The 27,258-nt window shown below is 39.2% G+C and overlaps 1 protein-coding gene across 2 annotated transcripts in view; it reads left to right on the top strand.

Annotated features, from left to right (window-relative positions):
* The window catches only part of LYPD6B (LY6/PLAUR domain containing 6B), a 230,068-nt gene that overhangs the window by 191,551 nt on the left and 11,259 nt on the right, over positions 1-27,258 (top strand). The window lies entirely within an intron of this gene.

The raw sequence follows: 27,258 nt of genomic DNA, 5'->3' as shown, positions 1-27,258 counted from the left end.
AATGAAGTAAGTATAGAGAAGTGGTTGAAGTAAAGTGCTGTGATAGAATGGAAGAGAGGGATGATTTTCACTTAGGATTTGGGAGAGAGTCAGGGAAGTCTTATGAAGAACATTAAACCTGGGTTGGACCTCGAAAGAGGGAAAGAACTTCAAAATATAGAAATTGGCTAGGGCGGGGGTGGGGAACTTGCACCCTTGAGGCCACATATGGCCCTCTAGGTCTTCAAGTGCAGCCCTTTAAATCCAAACTTCACAGAACAAACCCTTTTATTAAGGATTTATTTCTTAATTAGCTGCTAGGGAGTCAATTCTAGATATTTAACTGAAGTTTATTTGCATACTTTTAAAAATAGCTCCAAAGGAAAGAAAGCAATGAGGGTACTTTGTGGAGTTTTGGGGGAGGGAGGAGCTATGAAGTTTTACCTATTGTTTCTTCTTCCATACATATTGTATTTTTTTTTCTCTGAAGAATGGACAGAAACATTTGGCAAGATAATTCTTCTGTGTGCCTCCTAGGTCTTACCCCTGGGAAATGTTGACCCTTACAGGCTTTGAAGTGGTATCCAATGAGCCTTGCCTTTGTGAGTTTAAGGACTAGAGCCAAAGCTTCTGTCAATGAACTGATGGAGGAATAATCTAGGAGAGTCATTAGAGGTTGTAGCTTGAACTTTGAAAGAAATTTTCACCTTTACAATCTCACATTGACCTGGCTTTAAAAAAAATGTCAGCTGTGATTGTTGTCTCCAAAAGCTTAGTGCAGGAACAAGCCCAGGGTGTGTTTGGTATGAAGCATTGGCCAGGCTGGCCTGCCTCCTGGAAGGAAGAGTGAAGCTTATCCATGGGGTCATAGCAATTAGAAGCAAGCTCTCTGAGCCAGTTTATAATTTGCTTAATCACTTTCACTGAACTGAACCTCTGTTTTTGAGTCAGGACGTTTTATAAGGGAGCAGAGTGTAGGCAGAAAGGAGAGGAAGAGATTAGGTAAAGGCATTCAAATTGATTTCTCCTGTTCCAGTAAAAACCAACCCAGCTTCTGGCTGGCAGGAAAGAAGGCAAGTGAGACCAGTGATCAGGTGTAAATTAAAGGAAGTTGGTGCAAAGATTGATTCTTTGTGTTCTGGTTGGAAGGGGAATCTCTCAGGTCACAAAAGGAAGGGGCTGGTAAGTTCTGGAAATCTCTGATTTATGTCCAGGGTCTGAATAATGCAATTCAAAGGGAATGTGGTTAAGTACATTTAAAAGATGATATTCATGAGAAAGCAGCAGAGCTTCACTTCCCAACTTGATATTCCATTGTTCCTGACTTGGTAGAAAATACCATATTAGGGGTTAACTTCAGAAACTAGGGTTTGTTTTTTTTATTGTGCTGTTATCTAGATTCAGGTGTTTGTTTATATTTTCTTTGAGACAAAAGCAGTTGTCTTCCCTTCATTTCAACATGGAAGGCTTGGTTTAAATGTGAAGCTAGTCTAACTGAAGGTCTTTTTTTTTTTTTGCAATACCACATGTTTGTTGAGTTCACGTTAGGTGTTAGAACATAATTATGCTATTAAGTTCATTAAAATAAGAACATGGAGACAGAAGTGAAAAGTCCTGACTTTTGTAGTGAGTAAACTTTACTTTTCACACTGATCAAGAAGAAAGACCATTTCCTTATTTTCCATTAGGGAGGCAGACATGGAACTACATTGTTTTTTGTTGGTTTGGTTGTTTTAAATATGCAGACATACAATCAACTAACTACCCCCTCTCTCTTCACTAGCGGAAGTGTCGTGCCCAGCAGGCTGTTCTCTCCCAGGGTGAAACATTCCTGTTGTCTCTTATGCTCTCATTTGAATGGAGTGAAGAAGAGACTTTGTGTGAACCGAAAGACAAGGCTGTAAATTTTTAAGCTGCTGATTGTGAAACAATGTTTCTTTAAAGGTGGCTTCTGTCACCTTTTCTTCTAGAGCTGACAGTTTAATGTCTTTTTGTGATGGAAAAAAAGATAACTCCAGAGGTGATAAAACTGGAACCTTATTAGGTAGCTGCCTTCCTGTTTGCGTGTTCCCAATCCGTGTGCGTGTGTGTGTATGTGTGTAGGCAAGAGATAGGCCAAAAGAGATATGCATAGAGAGAGTAACAGAAATAGGAAGACATACTTGGAGAGATTGTGAGAGAGATGGGTAGAGACAAGAAGCATGAAGTGGGACAAGGAGAGGAAGAAGAGGAGGGGGGAGAAGAAATAGTAGTAGTAATAAGGGAAGAAGATTGGTTAGCCTCTTCAAAACCTAGAATTGTAGAAGATTAGAGCTCAAAGGAACTTCAGAGGTTGTTTTATAGATGAGGAAATTAAGACGTTGAGACATGAAGTAAATAGGCCACCTAGCTAATTAATGGTAGATTTAGGACAGAACTCAAATCTCGTCCTCCCAGTCCAGTGGTCTTTCCATTACACCCCTACTTCAATCACCATGGTCCAGTAGGCTGGAATCATTACTTAGACAGGAGGGAAAGGCTTTTCTTAGGTGAGATGAGTAAATATTGGCTTTGGTAGAAGAAGCACAGATTTCACATCCAATTAAGTGGAGTGGAAATGTGTGGGACATGGGAAAGGAATGCAGTCTTAGGACTTTCTGGGACCTCCTAGGCTCCATCAATATGCAAATCATTCAACAGTAGTAAAGTTGAAATTACTAGAGTAAGTAATTTCCATTTCCATCACCACTAATTAGTGCAAGAAAAGTGGTGAAGGAAGATGATTCTGTAACCACTTATGAATTAATCCTGAGAGGCGGATCCCTGAGAGGGTTAGAAACTTAATCATAGAATGCCAGATCTGAAAGTAAGCTTAGCAATTATCTCTTCTAACCAACTACTCTTTTTTTTTTTTTAAAGGAGTCAGGAAACCAATGCCTAGAAAAGCAAAGTGATATGCCCAAGGTCACATAAGTCACTTACCGGGATTGTTAAGATAACAGATTTCTCTTATGTACATAAATACGCAGAAAAAAATTTGTCCAAGTGTGTTTATATATTTGTCTGTATGTATGTGTGTGCATATATGTATGCCCATATAAATATATACACACATGTATATACATGTGTGCATGCATGTGTTATATATGCATATAATATATGCGTGTACACATACACACACACACATCTCCCCAGAATATCAACATCCTTCCCTCTGCCACCCTGGTGTGCTTTGGGACCAAAGGTATAAATAGGAAGGGAATTAGCTTATGTGGAATCCTCCCAGCCCCTTGTTGTAGTCTGTGGAGCAACCCAGGTAGTAATGATGTCAGCGTGAAGCTCATAACGTGTTTTTCAGCATAATCACTATTTTTGAGAAAGGCATTCACTTTGACTCAGTCTGAGACTTATGAGTACCACATTCACAAAGTTCTAATAGAATTTTAATGTCATCGTTAGCAAATTATAATTTGGATGAGATATTGGCACACCCCTCTCTCTCTGCCTCCCCCAATATGATATATTTCAAAGTCAAATGAAAATGATTTTTTTTCATTTTCCATTATTTTAGATTCTACACATCATTGATTCATTAGTAAAAATAATCACATGTTGGCTCTGTATAAGCTGTTAGGCCCTAGTGGATACGTGTATTATAACATATGGATAGATATGAAAACTGGTCACCTAATCCAGCTTGCTACGTATAAAAATATGTGTTTTAGAGTAATACAGGAACATGGAATACATGCATATGAAAGAGTTATTTGTGTCATTTTTGGGTAACAGAAAATTAATATATGAGAATCATCCACATAAAGATGATAGTTGAAAATGAAAGTAGATGAGATCATTGAAAGTGAGTTGGGGGAAAAGGCTGAAGACTTTGGTCCATACCTATTCAGGAGGAGGAAAGGAAAGCAGAAAAGGTGGAGAAAGAAAACTAAAATAAGTATATTTTCATGTAAGCCAAGATAGGATAAAATTTTAAGAGGGGTGGAGTGGAGGTGTGGAACAGTGGGATTAAGGATTTAGGAAGACTAGAACAGGTTTGGAATTGCTACTCTAAGGCATGCACTTGGGGAACCAACAAGAAATGAATAAAAGGATTGCCAAGCAGCAGTTGACATGTTTCATAGCGGAAATTCAGAGAGAACCATCATTGCTGCCCAGGGCACCATGCACGTTCAGACAGGCATCAACCATAAATTCTAAAGCTACCTTCACACTGACTTGTTCTACTAAGGGTGCAAGAGGGGAATTCTGTGTGCCTCACCTTCACTGGGAGATGGATAAAGAAGAAGACAGTAGGAAGAATCATCTGGGCATTTTTTTTGAATGAACAAAGGCTGGGTGAGGTAACGAAGGACTCAGAATTACTGTGGGAAAAACGTCTGAAGTGTTTTGTAAGTGGCAAATAGCAATCCTTTTAGTTCTCACTCTAATGTGGACTAAACAGTGTTTTTATCTTCTTGTGTTGGCACAGATGGTGGGAAAATAATATGGTCAAGGTGTGGTAAAATGGTCTGAACCAAGGAATGGGCATTGGGACAGCTCTTGTATTTTAATTTCACCTCTTATACAGATCCCCTTAATGATCTTTGGCATGGCTTATAACCTCTTTGTCTCCAGTTTCCTCCTCCATAAATTGGGGATAATCATTGTGATTATCTCCAATTTATAGAGGAAATGTGATGAAGATTATTTAAGTCCCAGAAAGTGCTTTGAAGAAGAAAAGTCTGGTATAAGTGGTAAATGGACTTATTAGTGACCTTATAACCTAAGGTTGGGAGTGCCTCCAAATTCATAAACTCAGTTCTTTCTGAGGTGAATAGAAATAGAAATTGTACTTGCTCACAGCCAGGGCAGTATGACTTCCATGTTGTTTTAATAAAGGTAACTTTTGCTTTCTTTATGGTGGATAGCACAGAATTGTGAATCCAAGTAGGAAATCTGTAATAATAGTAACAAGGAAGGAAGGAGGGAAAGAAAGAGGCAGAAAGAGAAAGAAGGAAGGAAGAAAAGAAGGAAAGAAGCATTTATTAAACGCCTACTGTATGACAGCAACTATGCTGAGTGCTTTACAAATATCATCTTGTTTGATCCTCACAACAACCCTGGGAGATAGGTGCTATATTATCCTCATTTTACATTTGAGGAAGCTGAGGCATAAAAAATTAAGCAACTTTTCCCAGTCAGCAAATGTCTGAGGCAGATTTGAACTCGAATCTTTTTAAATCCGTGCCTCATGCTCTATCCACTGTGCCCCATCTTCCAGTAGCAAAAAAAAATTGCTGGACATAAACTTCAGTGGTCTACAAATTGGTCTGGCAACTGCAAGTTATTCAATGAGTATTTCCAGTGATCCATACCAATTCCTTCATCATCTTTTCTCTTAGTTTTCTTTTTAAGAAGTGAGTGAATGTCAATGTGACTGTTTCACTTTGGATTAGCAACCATGAGGGTCTTCCTTTCCCAGTTTGATTTTTTTTTCTCTTTTTTTTCTCATTAAAGAGGCCATCCCTTGACTCACTTCTTAGAGGCCTATTCACTGAATGGATGTTAGCTCACTCTATGTGAGTACATGAAAAGACTTTAGCTTAAAAGGGCCAGGGTCTCCTTTTGCATCCTGGGCCATCTCCAGTCATCCTGATGAATATCTGGTCACTGGACCCATATGGCTCTGGAGGAGAAAGTGAGGCTGGTGACCTTGCACAGCCCTCCCTCCCTCAAATCAAAGTCGACTGCAAGTCATGTCATCATCTCCCTGATGTCACGGTCCTCTTCGAGAATGAAGGACAAACACAGCAACAACAATCTTAGTTTTCTGCTGAATGTTTCCCATGAAAGAGAGAGCTTAGTTGATCATTGTTCATAGAAGATTATTCCTCTATTTCTCTAACATGCGTATTTGGACTTAAAACAAGTTAGATGAAGTGGCAAGGTTTCATTCCTTCCATATATTGTAAGAGACGCATCCATTAGGGCTTGACATCTCATATACCATGTGTTGTGTAGAATCTAAAATAGAGGAAAATGCAAGGGAATAATGAAGTCATAGAGCTGGAAACGCTCATATAATTTATGAGAAGTTTCAGTTAGAAAACATTGTTCTAACCACATAGGAAGGGTGGCAGCTAAGTGGTGCAGTGGAAAGAGTGCTGGCCCTGGAGTCAGGAAGGCTCATCTTCCTGAGTTCAAATCCAGCCTCAGACACTTCCTAGCTGTGTGACCCTGGGCAAGTCACTTAACCTTGGTTACCTCAGTTTTCTCATCTGTAAAATGAGCTGGAAAAGGAAAGGGCAAACCACTCCAGTATCTCTACCAAGAAGACCCCCCAAATGGGGTCATGAAGAATCAAATACAACTGACTCACAACTGAAACACAACCACAAAAATCATATGGGCAAGACGCCCCAAAGAGATAAAAGAAAGAGGAAAAAAGATCCATATTGTAAAAAAGTTTTCATAGAAACACTCTGGGTTAAAAGATGTGGAAACTGAAAAAGTGCTGATTGGTTGGGAAGACTGGCCCTGCAAATTATAGAAAATGAATGGAATAGAATATAATTAATAAATGATCAAAGTGACAGGTTCAGTAGAGCATTTTAAAAGTTCTTACCATGTGCCAGTTCCTACCCTCTAAGATCTTACATTCTATTGAGAAGGGAGAGACAAGACACAGAAGGGAGCTTCAAGTGTGGGAGGAAGGGTCCTCATGTTGGGGCAGGGTGGGTGGCAAAGTCGTGGTGGATCCCAGAGAGTGTCTTCAATCAGAAGTGGAACCCTCAGGGCAGAAGTGTCCTCAACCTAGAGACTTCTACAGGAGGGAAAGGCAGCTATCTGGTGAGGAGACTGAGGAGAGAAGTCTGAGGCAACATCTTTGACCTGATACAGAAGAAAATGGACAGAACCAGAAAAATGGCTCAAACGATGACCGTAACAGTGTAAAGGAAAACAGTTTTAAACACTTTAAGGATGCTGGTCAATGTGATTATCAGCACTGACTCCAGATGAAATGTTTCCCACTTAGAATAGAGGTACAGAATGAGACATGTTTTTAGATGTGACCAATATGGGGATTTTTCTTCCTTCCTTCCTTCCTTCCTTCCTTCCTTCCTTCCTTCCTTCCTTCCTTCCTTCCTTCCTTGCCTTCCTTCCTTCCTTCCTTCCTTCCTTCCTTCCTTCCTTCCTTCCTTCCTCTTTCCTTCCTTCTTTCCTTCCTTCCTTCCTTCCTTCCTTCCTTCCTTCCTTCCTTCCTTCCTTCCTTCCTTCCTTCCTTCCTTCCTTCCTTCCTTCCTTCCTTGCCCTTTCAGCTTCCTTCCTTCCTTGGCCCTCCTTCCTTCCTATCTTGCCTTAGCCTTCCTTCCTTCCTTCCTTCATTCCCTTCCTCTTCTTCCTTCCTGATCCTTCCTTCCTTCCTTCCTTCCTTCCTTCCTTCCTTGGCCTTCCTTTGCCTGCCTTCCTTCCTTCCTTTCCTTCCTAATCCTTCCTTCCTTCCACTGTCCTTCCTTGCCTTCCTTCTGCCTTCCTTCCTTTCCTTCCTTCCTTCCTCTTTTCTTCCTTCTTCCTTCCTTCCTTCCTTCCTTCCTTCCTTCCTTCCTTCTTTCCTTTCTTTTCCTTCTTTCCTTTCTTCCTTTTTCTTGCTTCACTAGGCTTGTTTATTACAAGGGAGGTTTTATTAAAAATTGGGGAGGAATGGAGAGGGGAAATAGTGGTAACTTTGCAAAAAGAGAATGACAGAGGAGAATGTCAGTATGGCATTTTTTAAAATGCACAGAAGAACAGAAGGAGGCTAAGAGGGAGACACAAACACGCAGATGGTTGGAACTAATGTGCTGAATTTGTTGTATATAAAATAAAACAAGCTACGTCATAATGGAGACTCATACGTAATCCTCATATTCTGTCTTTTGTTTAAGCAAATGTTCATGGTTGGCGTTTATCAAGCTCAGAATGACAAACAAACAAACCGGGCAAGGTGCCTGGTTTCTTTCAAGCACCAGCCCTTTTAAAAGGCTGTTCCACCAGCATTTTATGTATATATAAAAACTGCCCTCAGAAGATTTTGTAGTCCTGAAAACTAATACAAAATCATCAACAGCGAGCTTTTATTGGTCTTCAACTGCAGTATTTAGACAATAAGTGGATGAGATTTTTCTTAGGTTCCTTCTTCCTTTCAGGTGTCCTTGAGTCAGAGAGGGGGACAAGAGCCAGAATCGAGGAGGGGTGGGGGTGTTGACAACTGCTGAGATGAAAGACTAAACAGCAAATAAGGCTGCCTGGAACATTTTCCCAGAGTGAAGATTTAAAACTGAGTGAGAAGGTTACGAGAGTGCTAGGTAGATCTTTATAAACAGAAAACAGAAGTGCGGTTCAATGGAAGGAGCCCTCGCTCTGGAGTGCTAAGCCCTGGGTTCAAGAACCATCTCTGATGCTCATTGCATGTATATGTATCCCTGGGCAACTTCCTAGGCCTCAGCTTCCTCATTGGTAAAAAGAATCAGAGGGTCTTTGTGGGCCCCTCTAGCTCTAGATCTCTGGTTCCATGATTTGACTGTTGGGACACAGATACGTAGAAGGTGACAGGAATTTTACTCAAGGAAGTGAGGAAGAAGACCAACCTACGTTTCATTGTAATTCATTCCCTCTGTATCCAACAGATATCTTATGGAGATAGATGAAATATGAAAGCATTTAGAAGTCTCCAATGAACAATTATTTGTTAAATACCTATCTAGGCGGAATTATGCTAGGCATAGTGGAAGATATAGGAAAATATAAGACATGGTTTCTGCCCTTAAAGGAGTTTACAGTCTAGTTGGGAGGCAGGAAGAGAAAGAGAATAAGCATTTATTAATTATAGATTTATTAATCTGTTATAGTTTTGTTAATCTATTATGTGCCAGACACTGTGCTATGTGATTTTACACATATTTTATTTGATCCTCACAACAGCCTTGGGAGTTTGGTGCTATTATTATCCCCATTTTACAGTTGAAGAAACTGAGGCAGACAGAGGTTAGGTGACTTGCTCAGGATCACACAGTTAAGAAGTATCTTAGGCTGTTTGAATGTGATTTGCTGTTGTGTGGCCTGAGGGCATGCACAGTGCAAAGTGCACATACTTTGTGTTCAGAACCAAGGTGGCAGTGAAGTTGCCCAAAACAACACAGGCAAGTGCTGCCAGAAACACTGATTTTTAATTAATTTTTGGTGATTGTGCATTCAAAAACCTTTTACTCATACCAGAGTATGGGGTTGCAACCCACAGTTTAAGAATCACTCCACTATATCACCAGGTGCCTTAAGATGTACAAGTATGAAATACCAGCGTACAATTCAAGAGCATATGTCATTGAATGTGACATTTACAGACAGGCTTGAAGATGGTCTACCAGAAACTACTTCAGGTTCAAAAAACTCTGTAAATCAACACACACTCAAAACCATAGCTCAGGATTCTCCACTAATATGTTTACTTTTATAAAATCTACAAGAAAGAATAAGAAGCATTATGGTGCAAAAGAAAGAACCCCAAGGTCAGAAACCAGCCAGCAGAGAATTAAGAAGAGGGTGAGAGGAAAAGAAGTTGGAGGCACTGAATGTAGATGGTCTCTTGAAAGAAGTCTAGCCACTGTAGGGAAGAGAAATATAATTGAAGATGCACAAATCAAGTGAAGGTTTTTAGAGGATGGGGGAGGCAAGGGTGTATTTGTAGGCAATAGGGAAGCAACAAGTAGATGGGGAAAGATTGAAGATTTGTGAGAGAGTAGAGATGATAGAAGGGACAATCAGTTGGAGAAGATGAGATAGAATGGGATCACTTTGGCTGTAGAGGGGTTTGCCTTGGCAAAAGATGGACCATCTCTTCATGTGAGATGGGAAGAAGGAGACAGTAGCAGAAGGATTCACAAGAAGAGAAAAGAGGCAGTTCTTGGTCAATGATCTCAATTTTTTCAGTGAAATGTAAATCAAGGTTTTTAGCTGTTAGGGTTGAGAGGAAGAGGAATCATGAGAAGTCTGAGAAAGAATAAAAAGGTTTGGAAAAGTCACTATTAGTGAATGGAATGGTGAATTGGTTAGAGAGGAATTAAAGGATTGTGTTTTTATAGTGAAGACCCATTTGAGATTATGTAGTAGATTTGTAGTGGATCTAGTCAGTGTAGTGAAGAAACCAGGGAGGATGTCCAGGAGGTGGTTAGACATAAACCAAACCTTAAAAAGTGTTTGGAAAGAAAAAAAGGACATTCTAGGTTAAGTAGGACACTGTGAATGAAGGGAAACAGGTGGGAACATGGCAACTCTAAGATATGAATTCTGTATTTCTTGGTATTTTTACTCCTTTTTTTGATTTTGTTTCACCTCATCCATTCCAAGGAAAAATACTATAATGAGGCTCAAATTTTATTCTCTCATATACAGTTGGTATGTTTTGCAAAGATTTAAAATTCTTCAGGGTAGGACCTATCCTTCCTGTGTTATCTGTAAAGTGTTTCAAATACTGCTACACTCAGAAACACACTTGAGCATCATGAAAATTAATGAAGGTTGGCCAGTTCATGTAACCCAGGAGGAAGGAAATGATAAACAGCTAGGCTTAAACTTTTAAATTGGTTTTTGAAATTGAACTCTGCACCTGCATTTTTCCTTTACTCTGTGCGAAATCAACTCAAACAACTATTTAAAAAGTAGAGTTTCATGCTGCAATTAAAATACTATTTAATGTATATAATTTTTCAACTCCCTGTGGGAGTATCAAGCTGTCGTTGTGTGCATATCTTTCTTTATATATGTGGACTTCTTCTGCTGTAAGAGGTAATAGTTGTGATTTGTAGACCAAATAATTGTGCTGTGATTTTGTTATCCATGCAGAATGCTGGAATTTTTTATTAGAGGCTGACTTTACAAGGTTATCAACTTTGAGAGATTTTCTTGAACTATCTGCTTCGGGTTGTTTGGCTTTGCAAGAATGTAGTTAGCATGGTAATCCTTTGTAGGAGAATGACATTCACTTGTACATCTCTGGGTAGATTGGTTCCAAATCTTCTTAAAATGATAAGACATTTCCTTATTTTATCTGATCTTAATTCTCTGGTGTTTTTTAATTGAAAAACCAGGGCTCCAGAAACAATGGGAATTAACTATGTGAAATTGTTAGACAGGGTAAAGAAAGCATAGAGGAAAATGAGTGCTAACAATTCTATGTCTTAAAGCAAAAATGGACACCATTTCTACTAAAGTAAGACGAGATATATTCTCCATGGAGCAGCTGAAGTGGCAATCTAATTCCAGTTAGGCCCAGAGTTAGTTTTCTAGGCCAGTCCAGTGTTCCAGAAGCACCATTTTTTAACACAAGTTTTGTGTTAGTCTCAAATGAATTTATTTCCTGAAAACTTTTGATTAGGTATAGAACCCCTGTGCCAAAGCAATAAAGAATCATGGAAAAAGTATTCCAGTGCACAGAAGACTGTTGGGTACAGGAAGGTGTGTTTTGGGGTCAGTTTTAAGTATCAAAGATGTGACACCATTGCCTTTGTTTCAGCATTGATTTTATATTTATATATATACATATATATGTTTATTTTTAGCATTCATTTTTTAAAATTTTGAATTCCAAATTCTCTTCCACTCACTCCTTCCTTACCCATTGAGAAGGCAAGCAGTATATCAGTTATACATGTGAAATTATGCAAAACATATTTCCATGTTAGTCATGTTGTAAAAATAAAAAGAAAGTTTCAGTCTTCAGTCTTCATTGAGAATTATCAGTTCCCTCTCTCTGGAGGTGGATAACGCTTTTCATCACAGGTCCTTTGGAATTGTTCTGGATCATCATCTTGATCAGAGTAGCTAAGTTTTTCACAGTTGACCATCCTTAAGATGTTGCTGTTACAATACAGTGTTCTGGTTCTGCTCACTTCACTTTACATCAGTTCATAATAAGTCTCCCCAGGTCATTCTGAAACCATCCTGCTTGTCATTTCTTATAGCACAATAATATCCCATCAGAATCATGTACCACAACTTGTTCAGCCCTTCCGGACAGGAGAATCCATCTCTATCCAGACCCTCTATCCCCTCAATTTCCAATTCTTTGCCACCCCAAAAAGAGCTGCTATAAATATTTTTGTACAGATAGGTCCTTTTCCCTTTTCTTTAGTCTCTTTGGGATATAGACCTAGAAGCTGGTATTGCTAGGTCAGAGGGTATGCACAATTTTATAGGCCTTTGGGCATAATTCCAGATTGTTCTTCAGAATTGTTGGACCAGTTCACAACTCCAACAACGAGCACTGTCATATTCAAAAGACCCCAAATACTATACATTAAAATGCTCTTTTTAACCTTGATATTTCTAATAGAAGAATAGGAAAGGAAATTCATCTCTCTTTTGTCTCTGGGACTGGCATAATGAATCACACAAGTATGGAATAGTGGGCTCTTAACCAGTGGTGACTACATTTCAACCTCAGAAATTGATTATATTTGTGCCTTGATCGGTTATTAACAGTAATAAACTTGATGAAGTAAAGCAAGGATAGAGTACAGTACACTGAGCAGCATCAGAAGCTAGATATGAAAGAAATTGGGTTTGTCAAGTCAGTGGTAGTGAAGTGTATTATTTATTAGCAGCATGGTGCCAGCTACACCATAAATACTTGGTGATGGATTGATCTTTGTATACTCAAGTGTTTACACAAACAACATTTATCAAACAAATCCATATTTTTGGTTGGGGCTTAATTCACTTTCAAAAGCCTTAGAGTGTTATTTCCCTAGCAGAGAACTGAACTTTTTTGATTTTTGTTTGCTTGTGAGATTTTTGGCTTCCCTTTTCCTCTGGAGTTGTTAGAAATCACTTTCTGCTCCAAAAGGTTCAAGTCTTTGACCAATAGATAGCTGGAAAGAGATTCGTGGGACTGTGCTGAATACTTTCTGATTTAATTCAATAAAAACATATTAAGCACCTACTATTTGTCATCCCTGAAGGGAGGATCAGCTGAGCATAAGGACCAAAGCTGTGATTTCATTGGTACAGGGAACCTCTCAGATTCCCTTTACAAATTCAGATCAGCACCTTCTCTGCAATCTCTGCAAATTTTAGAAGAGTTGCCTAGAACATTGAGTACTTAAGTGACTTGCCTTGAGGTCGCACAACCCATATGTGTCAGAGGGAGGAATTAAAACCACATCTTCTTGGCTACAATATCAGTTCTCTACCCACTACCATGTTGTTCTTACAGCAAGAAGACATTGCAAATTAGTCTTATGATTCCCCCTCCCCATGTATACCATCATAAAATAAAGCTATTATGAAAAGAAAATAGAACAGTTGGGTTCAAGAAGACCTGGGTTCAAGTTCTGCCTGTGACTCATACTGGTTGTGGGGTCATGGGGAGATCACTTAAGCACTTAGTTCTCTGCCCTCCACCCCACCCCCATCCCCAACCTTTTAAGACTGTTATTTATAGATGAGTTGCCTATCTGTATCACTAGAAGGAGTTTGCACACCATGGAGCTCCCCACATAGATGAAATTGTAGATAGGATAGGGATTGGAAGAGTTTATCTTAAAATATGATCAAGGATCACAGGTTTTGCATACAACAAGAAACTCATTCCATTGAGTCTGTTCTTGAGTCTAGGCTATGACATGTAAAGAATGAGAGAAATTATTATTTTACTATTATGTTAGTAATCATTAAATTGGGATCCAGACTTTTCCCCTCAATTTCCTCATTAAGTCCGAGCTCTTGTTAAAGGACATGATGACTGTTTGAGGAGATTACCTCTAGCCTTCCTTGGGCATGATCCCACTCAACTGGGAGACCTAATTGCTATTCAGAGTATAAACAGAATCTAGTCTGGGTGACACTTTACCTTGGGAAAGGAGCCCCTGTCCTTGTACCCCTCCATTAGAGTTTGGGGTGATCCAGCTCATGAAGGAGAAAGCCAACTAGAGTGGTCTGAATGGAAATGGATTCTCCCACCCAGATTGCTGGAGGCGACTGAGTTTCATGATAAAGCCACATTTTCAGCAGGAGAAGCAGAATACTTTTTTTCTGCCTCTTCATTAAATGTCCACCGATCAAGGTTGAGTTTTACTTGTCAGGGAAGTCCCCCGGTCAGAAGGTACAGACCCAGTTTAAGGTGTTTCAGAACCTCCCTTGGTGTCTTTAGTTATGGAGAGAAACCACTGACCATCAATTTATTGGTTACTGGCTAGTCTAATTAATAAATTGATGATTAATTACCCAGAAACTGTCTCTCAGGGTTTTTCATTCATTTCAAGAGTGTAGAATGATTTTAAGGTCAATGCAGGTGCGTTGTAGGGTTGATCTGAAAACGTCATCAAGTGCTTGGCACTCTCACTTATATGTCAATTCCTCTAAAAGAGATTTTTATATCACTTGTAATTTGAGTCCAGGACCATGTCAAAATCGTATCAAAAAGCCAATCAAGATAGTTACAGGTCCTGCTATAAAGTTTGTAACCTCTAAAGCTATCAAGTAGCACAGTGTAAGATCATGAATATTGTAGGGCATTTGTGGCTCCTGTGTCCATAGACCTCTTTCCTTTCTTTCTCAGTCTGCTTGTCTCTTCTTTTATGGATAACCATAGAGTTTTTGAGTTGGTCTTCTGGCAGTTCCCTGAACTTGACATTCTATCCCTGCTGTCCGGCAAATGAGCTCCCAGTTCACTTTTTCCTCTTAGAATTCCTCATTTCCTTCAGGGCCAGAGCAAATGTTACTTCCTCTGCAAGGTTTTTCTTTACTAGCTCCTTCCTCAAATGATCTTGTATTTACTTTTCTAAGTAACTGTTTGCTCCCACCCCATGCAGAATGTAAGGTTGTATTAGCAATTTTGATTTGAAGATCTTTCCCACCCATTAAGGGGCCATGTGACCTGCTTATGTCACAGGAAACCTAAGACATATGTGGTAGGAGGAGCTGCCTGACAGGAAAAGGAAATTATGTCACAGAAAATGCAGAGAGAAAGATGTTATGGCTGCTGGTGGCTGCTAATGGCCGCCCTTGTGATTGTTAGAACTTAACAGGCTGACTTAGCTGTACTGTGAATTTGCTTTGGTGAATACTCCAGCAAGGGGTCAGAGAGGTTTTGGGATGGGGAGTTTTCAGGCTGTGATATGGTGTTTTAAATTTCTTGCTGTTATGGTAAAGTGGGCTGACTGGCTGTGGGAGCTGAACATTTGGTTATGGGATATGATTTTCTGGTGCCTGAATAAATGTTATACTTCTGCCTTCTGTGTGGAGAGTCTCGTATACTTTGTGATACAGAACTACATAGGCATATTCACAATTATTGTTGATGTTGTGTTTATTGCCTTACTGTTTCAAAGGTCTTTGATGAAAGGGGTTATTTTGTTTTTTATCTTTGTATCCACAATGTTGTGCATAATAAGAGCTCAATAAATGTATGTTAAATTAAATAGAAAGGTTCTTAGAAGTCAAAGCAGTCTCTTTTTCCAATGCAAAAATCTCTTGCATATTATCCCTCTTAAATATGAGGTACTCCCAAGCTGAAAGGGCATGACTTTATTCTTTTTATTTATTTTCCCCCAATTTCATGTAAAAACAAATTTTTACATTTGTTTTTACAATTTTGAGTTCCAAATTCTCTCCTTCCCTACCCATCCCCCTCTTTGAGAAGGGGATTATTACATGGAGTCATGCAAAACAGATTTCTATATTAGTCCTATTGTAAAAGAAAACACAGAACAAAAAACCCCAAAAATAAATAAAGAAAAAAGTATGCTTCAATCTGTATTCAGATTCCATCAGTTCTTTCTCTGAGGATGGATAGCATTTTTCATCCTTCAGAGTTGTCTTAGATCATTGTATTGCCAAGGAATAGCTAAGTCATTCACAGTTGATCATCTTACAATATTGTCGTTACTGGGTACAACGTTCTTCTGGTTCTACTCATTTCACTTTGCATCAGTTCATGTAAGTTTTCCAGGATTTTCTGAGAGCATCCTGTTCATCATTTCTTATAGCACAATAGTATTCCATCATAATCGTATACTACAGCTTGTTCAGTCATTCCCCAATTGATGGGTATCTTCTCAGTTTCCAGTTCTTTCCACCAGAAAAGAGCGGAAGGCATGACTTTAGGTATTGCCTTAGCACAATGTCTGGTACCAATAGGTGCTTGATAAATATTTCTTGATGTATTTTTTGATTACCTGACCAGTATGGAGTAAAGTAGGGTCTTCTATTGCACTTAGATACAGTGTTGTTAATAATAGTAACACTAATAAGTGGCATTTGTATAGTACTTTATAAAGTTTGGAAAGCAGTCTCTCATTTGAGCCTCAAAACAACCCTTTGAGTTTAGTGATATTGTCCCCATTTCACAGACGGCACAACTGAGGCTGAGATTTGTTGCCTATGGTTACACAACTTATAAGAGGCAGAGACACATCTTTCTGATTCCATTCCAGCTGACTGTATCATTGATACAGCCTAGGGTGATCGCATTTGCTTACAATATGGTTTCTAATAATAGCTCATGTTTACATAGTGTTTTATAGCTTACAAAATACTTTCTTTATACCAATCCTGTGAGGTAGGAGTCCAAGTTTTATTATCATTCTATTTTGTAGATAAGGAAAATGAAACTTCGTGATTCTAAGTAATTTGGCTAAAGTCCCACAGCTAGTAAATGTCAGGTCTAAGACTCCAAACCAAGTCTTCTGACTCCCAAGCCATGCATGGCCTTTTCCACGGTGTAATGTGTCAGCAACTTTGTAAACATTGATCAGGTCAAGAAATTATTCCTATTTTAAGAAGAACATGTCTTGAGTGGGCACTTTTAGAAATATAGAAGTTGACACTGGTGTTAGAACAGATTTTAAAGGTCCTTTAGGTCATTCTGATTCCTTTATAGAGATGTACCCTAAAACATCCTAGATCTAGTTTGCTTTTAAAGGCTTGTGGAAAAGTGTATCCATAATATCCCTTGGAAACCTTTTCAAGTATTTAACAGCCCCTCACTGCTAAAATTCATTCCATAAAACCAACTCAAAACCTTCATGTTGTAGTTTTCCTTAAAAACAAACAAACAAACAAAAAACCAAACTCATTTCAGGGACCAAGAACAGAGAGAATCACTGGTCTCTGTATGATAATAATAAAATCAATACTTGTTAAGTCACTTTTAGCCTTCTTTTCTTAAGGCTAAATAGCCTGACTTCCTTTCACCTTTCCTCATAGATCTAATTTCCCAGTCCTTTCTCTTTACAGCTTCCTATTGATTTCTGAAGTCCAGCACTAGCATAATGCTTACTTAGGGTCTGATTATCTGGGTAGGATGAGAGGATTCCTTCCCAGTTCCTGTATATGAGTGACCTTATAGAATATACACATACATTTATACACACACACACACACACACACACACACACACACACATATGTGTGTATATACTACCTCTGAACTATAGAATATATTCATGATACATATGTATATATGTGTATGTATGAAGAGAGAGGAGAGAGAGAGAATTGAAATCCTACTTTTGACACCTATTAGGTGTGTGATCTGGACCGAATTGCTTAATCTCTTGGTTCTCCCAGGTGACTCACTAAGACTAGAAGTCTCAGAACCGTTGCTGATCTGCATTGGTAGAGGTAGTTTCCTCACCAAGAGATCCTCACATCTATGGAGACACAGGTCTGGACTAACAGTTATTCCACAGCTCCTGGCTCCAAACGTTCTAGTCATGGGATCCACTAGATGAAATACTTGTATCATCATGTTAAATAGCATCTTAATGGCTTGAGTTCATCTGCTTGGACAGGGAGAGTAGCTCAGTCTTCATCACAAGTAACGTCTTCACCCCACTAATACAGGCATCATTCACAACCTGATAGATAATATTCGATGATTTGGCAAACCACGGCCATATGTGGTTTCATAAGCCCATGGAATATCCTTATTCATCTTTCTTAGTGACTTGGATGGAGAATTTTAGAAATATAATAATTTCCCTCTTGGCTGTACTATTTTTGGGACTTCTCTGACTGACTTCTCCCTCATGTCCCAGGAAGCTTATTATTGGGAAAACTTGCACAAGATTCCATCAGCCTTGGTACTCCTCCTCATCACTACCCTCTGCCCCTCTGTTTGGAAGGTGGGGCCATGAACTTCAGAACTTCTGTTTAAGGAGGGAGCTAAGCTCAGACATTTCATTTCTCACCTGGCTACATTCGTTTGGGATTTCTCTGATGGATTTTTCAATCAGTCCCCAACATCAGGTATTTTCTTTTGCTTTTCAGCTTCCTTTTGTATGTTGACTTCTCCTATTAGATTGTAACCTTCTTGAGGGTGGGGAACAACCTTCTTTTTTTTGTATTTGTATCTCCAGCTTAGCACAGTGCCAGGCATTTAGTAGACACTTGATAAATGTGTATTGACTGACTGAACATAATTGTACACTTAGGATTCTAGCCAATGTAGGTGAAGACATAATTGGCATGCTTCTCACATTTATGGATAACATAAAGCTAGGAGTGATAGTTAACACGGTAGGTGACAGAATGAGGATCCAAAAAAGGCTTAGCAGGCAAATATAATAGGCCACATCTCATCAGACAAAATTTAATAGAGATGGACAGAACATTCTGCACTTGGTTTAAAAAATAAATTGTGGTTTAAAAAATACATTGTGCAACTACAGGCTGCAAATATGGCTAAAACACAGTTTACGTGAAAAATGCACTAGGGATTTTAATGGATTACATATACAACATTAAGCCAACATTGGGATATAAAAGCCAAAAAAAGTTAGTGTGAGTTTAGGTTGCACTATAGAAGGACAGTGTTCAGCATGAGAAAGTCAGTGGTCCCACTGAACTCTGCTACAATCAGACCTCATATTCAGTATTGTGTTCAGTCCTGGGTGCCATATGTAAATGAAGCATGTTGAGTAATTGGAACACACCCATAAGAAGGCAACCAGCCTAGTGAGGGGACTCCCAATTATGTCAAAAACAGATCCATTGAAGGAATTACGGTTGTTTAGAGAAAAAGAGGACTTAGTAGGGGTAGCATTGCGGTCTTCAAATATTTCAAAGGCCATCTTGTAGAATTAGATTTGACTCTGCTTGGCCCACAAAGAAGAAATAGGAGTAATCAATTAACAAGTGTTTATTAAGCACTGATTATGTGCCAGGTACTATGTTAGTCAGTGGAAATATAAATACAATGAACAAAACAATTAATTTATCCTTTCAAGGAGCTTATGTTCAAATGGAGGAGATAACAAATGCACATATAAGTATATACAGAATAAATACATACACACATATATAAAAGTAATTTTAGTGAAAAGATTAGCAGTTAAAGGGAGCTGGAAGGACTTCATATAGGAAGTGGTGCTTAAAGGAAGAGTAGGATTCAGTGGGGTGGAGGGAAGAAGAGGAAGGCATTCCACCAGTGAGTGTCAGGTTCATCTTTAGTCTTGGCATACATAAGGCAATAGATCTCTTCAAAAGTGGAATAAGTTATCTCTAGAAGTAGTAAGTTTTCTGTTTCTAGAGGTCTTCAAGTGGAGGCTAAATGGCCACTTAGAAGGATTATAGAAGAGATCCATGCTTCAGGTATCATCATAGATAGACTCTGAGTCCCCTCCAGTGCTAAGATTCTATAATCTGTCCAGGTCTTTTTCAAATTCACTGTTTCATCCTGTAACCTTATGCAGTGATATAAAAAAAAACTCTAAAGGCAGAAAATGTGTCCCTAAGAATGTTCATCTCTTTTTTTGTTTCAACCTACCTCTTCATCCCACTGAAATATTTTTGAATCTTTATTTTGTCACCTCATATATTACCTATTTTCTCCAGCTTGTCCTTGCAGAAGTTCTTTATGCTAATGAAATCATAGGTCCCTTCTCTTTCCCTGTCTCCATCTTTTCATGTCTTCATCAATAAAAAAAGTTGAATAAAGCATGACTGATTGAGATGCTGATCGTGCTACTGTTTTGCCTTACTATACTGTCTCCCATCCCCTAATACACCATCTTGTCCCGAAGGATATGAGAAGAAGCTGTTACATGTCATATTTAAATTCTGAGATACTATATGGATGGCATTTCCTTGAGCTACCGTATTAATAATCCTTTCCTAACTCTAAGTATCTAAGGCAAGATTTGAACTTGGGTCTTCCTAATTCCATGGCTAATACTTTATCCACTGTGCCAACAATACAAGCGATTTCTCTGTTTTAAAGATGAGGAAACTGAGGCTCAGAGCAGTGATCTTCCCAAATCACCCTGCCTCATCTTTTTGAAGTCTTTAGTGGACCTACCATTGTTTAACTGCGCCTCCCATCTACCTTCCACTTCTGTTCTCCCTCCTAATGAAAGAAGAACTACTGTCTGCCAGCACTCTATGATTATGGTAGTGGTGTTGATTGCAACAAGCACTGAGTGAGTTCCTTATATGTGCCTACCACTGTCCCAGAGTACAGTGACTTTCATGGAGCAGGCGTGGCAGACTTTCATGATATTGAGCCAGGAGGGAGTTTTACCAACACACACCCAGTGCTAGCCTCCTCTCCTTTCCTGTTTTTTCCCACCCTTGAGAAGTAGACACTAAACTACTGGGATAAGGCAGCCCATCATACTGGGTGATGGTGGTGGCCACTATCACTCCAGGTCACTTAACTTTTTCCAGAATTCCTGGTAGACCTGATTGATATTAAGCCAGCTATCTTGGAAGAAATACTTCTATCTCTTGACTGGGAGACAAACTCTCAATATGTGCTACAACTCCAGCCACATAGGGACTATAAAATGTCTGGTAGAAAGACAGTACAGTTTACAAAGCGATGTGGCTCTCATAATGTGCAGTAAGTGAGAGATGCCTTGAGTTAGATATGGTTGATACAGTGTAGAAAATTGTCAGAAAGTGTTAGTGCTAAAAATTTGGATGAATTTTAATAGAAAGAGGATTGGACTAGGACTAAAAAAAGACATGGATTGCTGTGCTAGTTCTGTCACTTACTAAATGGGTGACACTGCTGGATGGCTAAGCTACCAGGTATGATCAGGTTAGCCAGATACTGTATGACAAACATTCCAATATAGTTTTAAGAAACAGGAAACAAAACAGATGGCTGTCAATTGGAGAATTACTAATTGTGGTACATGAAGATAATGTAACATCAGTACATAAGAAATTATGACTATGAAAATAGAGAAGCATGAGTAAATGTATAGGAACTGATGCAGAGTGAAATAAAAACTATCAAAAACAAAATATATGTATTTTACATGTGTGTATATATATATGTATATATGTATGCACAAAGAGGGAGGGAGAGAGACTATATCATAAAAATCAGAGCAACAGGTGAAAAAAAGAAGGAAAAATAATGTCTAATTGCTATGACCAAGCTTGATCCAGAAGAAGAGGTTGTTTTTTTTGTTTTTATTGTACCTTGCACCCTTCTTTGCAGAAGTAGGGACATTAGTTGTGGAAAATTGTAACTACATTCAGATGTGGTTGGTGTGTTCATTGGTTTTATTGACCTGCTTTTTTCTCTTTTCCCTTTTATTATTTGTTAGAAGAGATGGATTCCTGAGCATCAGTAAAAATAAAATGAGAGTTAAAAAAATAAATCGGTGACATTGGATAAGTCGTATCATCTCTCTTCACTCCTGTTTCCTGGTGTGTAAAAATAGAAATAATGCTCTCCACTTTGCCTGTCTTGTAGGGTTGTTATGAGGATGAAATGAAGTAATAGGAAAGCACCTGGAAAACTGGAAAGCTTTTTTTTTTCTGAGGTTTGTAAAGCAAACCTTAAAATGTGAGGTTTGAGAAAAGTGGGATCAATGGAGAGTTCATACCTCTTTGTACATGGGGTAGCATTGCCCAGTGTGATTAAGAGAGCTTTTGTTGCTGAGTGATATTTCACTGGAGGCTTCTGAGGGATACTTTGCTTGAATAAACTATTAGTTGCCTTCTCTAATACAAAACTTGGTTTAATATAATTCAATCTCAAAGGAAGGATCAGAGTGACTGAATTATGACAATCTCACTTCCCTGTCTTGTCCTGTGGAAGAAACTGCTTCAGACAGTCCTATAAACATAGTAAGACTAGTTGGTGTAGTGAATAGATGTGTTTGGAATGAGGAAGACCCAAATTTAAATGATACTCAGCAAATCACTTAACTTCTCTCTACCTCAGTTTTCTCATCTGTGAAGTGGTGATAATAATAGAACCTACCACCCAGGATTGTCATGGGGATCAAATGAGATAACATTTGTAAATGCCCAGCACAGTACCTGGCACCAGGTAGAAGACATAGAAATTCTAGCTTATATGTATTAGCCATTTAAAGGGTTTCACAAACTTTAAAGTGCTATGTAAATTCTGGCTAGTAGTGTGTAGTTTTCCTAATCAGGTCTAAATGCAAAATAATTTTCAAGAGCCACAGCAATTCATGCAACTTTAGTATCATTAATATGACTCTTTAATTTTGCTATGCATTCTCGTTGTGGCAAGTAAAACAATGGACCCCCCTAATCTGGTCTGTGCACTGAGGAGCAAGCTCATAAATTCACAGGGACCATGAAGAGGAGGCCTGACATGATGATAAATGAGTTGCTCAGTTAACATTCTCCAAAGCTGAAAATGCTATCTGGGTAAACCAAAACTAGACATTTTGTGTAAAAATAAACTTTTCCCCCTAGAGCAAGCAGTTAATTTTTAGTTCGAAAGGATAGAATGACCTATTTGCCTCTTCCTATGTTTGCATTTGGTATAGGCGCAGGTTTTGATGGCATCATAGATGAAGAGCTAGAAAGGACTTCACAGGTCACCTGGTCCATCCCTCTCATTCTACAGGTTTTAGAGGTGACACATCATTTTTGGCAACAAAAGCTTATTTTTTTAAAAATGTCTTGGTAAATATGGTGACTCAATACTGTCATTAGCTAACAATTGAAGGTACATCATGTACTTAGGACAAACATCACTAATGACAATAAATCCATGATTCAAATAATCTTGAAAAGTTCATTCTCCAGGGAATCTTGAAGGCCATCTAATCCAACCCCTTGCTTTTATAGATGAGGAAAATGAGGCCCAGACATGATAGGTAACTAAACCAAGTCACTCGGGTCACAATTAAGGGGAGAGGTAGGAATTGAACCTGGGATCTCAGACCTCATATCTCTTGCACTTTCCACCACGTCACACTGCCCCCTTGGTTTGGTACTTGACTGACATAACAGAGAACTAGATTTGGAATCAGAGGGCATGGATGTCGATCCTAGCTTTACCATTTACTGCCTGTGTGGCATCGGGCAAGTTTCTGAATCTCTGTGAGCCTTAGATTTCTGTATTAGGATGGAACTAGATTAGGGCTTCTTAACCTGGTTCTTAACAAGAGGTCTGTGGATAGATTTCAGCAGCTCAAGGAACTTGGAGGGGAAAAATATATTACTTTATTTCAATATAATTAGTTTTTTTTGTCATCCTATGTATTTTTTTGTTTATTTTTAGAAACATTATTCTCACAACTCAAACTGTGTATTGAACATCTCAGATTGGATGTACCATAGACCAGTGGTGTTGTGATGAATGAAAAACCTCAAGAGACAGAGTTTCTGAATAATTAATAATCAATTTATTAAGCTAACCAATAATCAATTAATTGGTGGCCAGTGGTTTCTCTTGGAAAACCAAAGACACCCTAGGGGAGACACCAAATGCTTTAAATACTTTGTAAAAGAAAATGTTCCTGACAAGTGAAAATCAACCCTGATTGGTGGATATTTAATAGGGAGGTAGACTAGAAGTCTTTAGCTTCTCCTGCTGAGAATGTGGCTTGATCGTGAGATTCAGCCGCCTCTAGTAATCTGGAAAGGGAATTCATCTTCATCTTGAGGGTTTTCTCCTCCATGAGATGGGTCACCCTAAATTCTTACGGAGGGGTACAAGGACAGAGACTGTTCCCCTTGGGGCAAGAACTCGCCCAGACTGGATTCTTTTTACACTCAAACAGAACTAAGGTCTCCTGGTTAGCTCTATCTTATCAATCAGTCATGTCTTTGGGAGACTGACTTTTTAAAGGGGCTGTGGCTTAAAATTAGGAAATAAAAGGAGGAAAGCCTGGTTCCTAATTTAATAATTGGTTTCTAATATAATAGTAAAGCAATATTTTTTTCTCAGTGTTAAGCTCAAATAGAAACAGGAGCCCACTAATTCATACATAAGGGTCTCTGTGAGCCACATACTGACTTAGTTTTAAAATGTAATATTTTCTATATTTTATTGTCTTTTTATTTATTTTGTTAAATATTTTCCATTTTAATCTGCTTCAGGCCCGAGTTGGGACTTTTGTGGGCTACAAAAAGCCTTTGGCTATATGTTTGACACCTCTGCTGTAGACATTTTAAACTCAACATGTTTAAAACTGAACTTATTATTCCCCCCCCCTTAAATCTTTATCTCCTAACTTGCTTATTGCAGCTGAAGACTGCCTAGTCACCCAGGCTTGTGACCTAGGGGCCACCTTTGACTTTTCTGTCCCCGCCTCCCCCTCCCATTCATTAATACTCCAAGGGCTCCCTATTACATCCAGGATCAAATGAAAAAAAAAGTCTGGCTCTTAAAAAGCCTTATATGGATGGGGGAAGGCAAGGCAGTTGGGGTTAAGTGACTTGCCCAAGGTCACACAGTTAGTAAGTGTCAAGTGTCTGAGACCAGATTTAAACTCAGGTCCTCCTGGCTCCAGGGCCAGTGCTGTATTCACTGTACCACCTACCTGCCCCTTGAAAGCCTTTCCTAACCTGGTTCTCTCTCAGTTACACTTCACACCCCTTCGCATACTCTCTAGTTCAGCAACACTGGCCTCTTTGCTGTGCCTTGCATAAAATACTCCATCTCCACACTCAGTCTTCCATGTCTGGAATGCCCTCCCTTCTCTTGTCCACCTCTTGGCTTCTCTGGATTCCTTCGTGTCACAGCTAAAATCCTAGATGCCTTTCCTCTTCCCTTTTAATGCTAGTGCCTTTCCTATGAGATTATCTTGTTTATACTTAGTTGTTTCCATATTGTCTGCCCCATTAGACTGTGAGCTCCTTGAGGGCAAGGAATGCTTTTGCCTTTCTTTGTATCCTCAGAATTTTGCACAGTGCCTGGCACATGGTGAGCACTTAACTTGACTTCTGAGAATGGGTCCACAGGCTTGGCTAGATTGCCAAAGAAATTGATAAAGCATACAAAAAGTGGAGAACTCCAGGACTATATTAGTTCTGGGGAAGGTCTTCCCCTCGAAATACTGTGGTCCTAGAAAATAGCCTTTTCCACTGTAATAAAGCTTGTCCAGAATCCCATAGTAATCTCGTAATGAGAACGGAAGGACTACCTGTCCTAAGGCAGTGTAGTGCAGTGGGTAGAACACTGGTTCTGGAGTTAGAGGACCAGGAGATCTGGATTTAGATCTCACCTGTTGCTCACTACCTCTTTGACCCTGGGCAAATGATTTTCACTTTAATGGGTTCATCAACTGAGGGGGTAAAATGAGAGGTTTTCACTAGCTAGCAGTCATGTGGTATAGTGTACAGAGCCCTGAGCTTGGAGACATAAGGTCTTGAGTTCAAATCCAGTCTTAGATACTTACTAGCTCTGTGACCCTCAGCAAGTCACTTAACCTCTGTTTGCCTTAGTTTCCTCAACTATAAAATAGAGATAATAACAGCACCTACCTCAAAGGCTTGTTGTAAGTATTACATAAATGAGATCATGTTTGTAAAGTGCTTAGTGCAGCATCTGGAACTTCCCTTCTCCAGATGGCCTTCAATCCCTAGATTTATGATCCTATGAAATTCAAACCATCACATTGCCTTATTGATTTAACTTTTCAAATTTGGTGAAGGATTTAGAGTGTACATCAAACATTTACTAACCTAGCAACCTTAAAGTGATGCATTGACACTTTCTTTTTAATTGTGTTCCCATTTACTTGAAGCTGCAGAGAGGCAAATTTAAGCTTGATGTAAAAGAAAATTTATAATTGTCCAGAAATAGAATGGCCTGAGATATAGGTGCTATTTGATGTGTCAATACTGGGATTTGAACCCAGGACTTTTGACTTCCACTCCTAACAAGTTACTTTTAGCCTCTCAGGGGTGTTCAAGTTAACCAATGGTAGTCTCAGCTCTTGGAAGTGTCTCTTATCCAAATCTAACATCACAGACACTCTCTTCACCCAGAGCTTCCTCACTCCCACTTCTTTCTACAAGCTATCATCCAGGACAATGACTGATTCTCATGTGCAGTGAGGCTTGGACTTCCTTACAATCAACTTAGAGGTGTATCAACCTAGACTCTCCAGTGCAAGTTAATGGAGAGGGAGGAGCTATGGTCTCTCTTTTCCTTTGGACCCTGCTTTCAGTAGGGATGAAGCTAAGGGTGGGGAGAGGGAGTGGTTTGGGAGTTCCTTGAGACCTCCCTGAGGATGTTAAGTTTTTCCCTCCCTCTGGGGCAAGGTTGGCCAGTAGAAAAAATTGTGCAATAATTTGACATTTTTCTTTGCAGCCGTACCAATTCCACGTTAACCCCTTCTCCTAACTGTTGACACTAATCCTCACACTTTCATCTCTTAAGTCTCACTCAGACCACCCCCTCCCAATGGTGTTCACCTTTCCTGCTCCCATAACACCTCCTTTATTGGCAATTTATATCAATCAACCAACGAGTGCTTATTAAGCATCTATATTATATGTCAGATGCCTAGGGATTGTTGTTGTTGAGTCATTTCAGTCATGTGACCCCATTTGGTTTTCTTGGCAAAGATACTGGAGTAGTCTGCTGTTTCCTTCTGCAGCTCATTTTACAAATGAAGAACTGAGGCAGAGTTAAGTGACTTGCCCAAGGTCACACAGCTAGGAAGTGTCCCAGGCTGAATACAAAGACAAAAACAAAACATCCCTTGCCCTCAGGGAGCTTATGGTCTAGGAAAATAGGTGAGGATGACACGGTACAGGTATAGGTAGAAATAAAATAGATTCAGGATCACTTTAAGGGAAAGGCACTAGCAGCTGATGAGAGCACGAAGGGCGTAGGATTACATTCAACCTAATAGGCCAATGAAGTTCTCAATAATTAAGCTTGCTGTCCTTGGTCAGTGCAGGTATGTGGTATTTTCATACATGTACCTACTGGCTTTTCTTTGTGAACAAAAGAACCCATTGTACACCCTGCAGAAGTGGAGGGTTTAGTCTAGTGTCTGAGCCCAACCAGTAGAAGGCAGTAACTGCTTAA

This window comes from Trichosurus vulpecula, chromosome 2 (assembly GCF_011100635.1).
Source record: "Trichosurus vulpecula isolate mTriVul1 chromosome 2, mTriVul1.pri, whole genome shotgun sequence".
Lineage (NCBI taxonomy): Eukaryota > Metazoa > Chordata > Mammalia > Diprotodontia > Phalangeridae > Trichosurus > Trichosurus vulpecula.
Note: the sequence above shows the minus strand (reverse complement) of the source record. Positions and strands in the feature narration are given on the sequence as shown.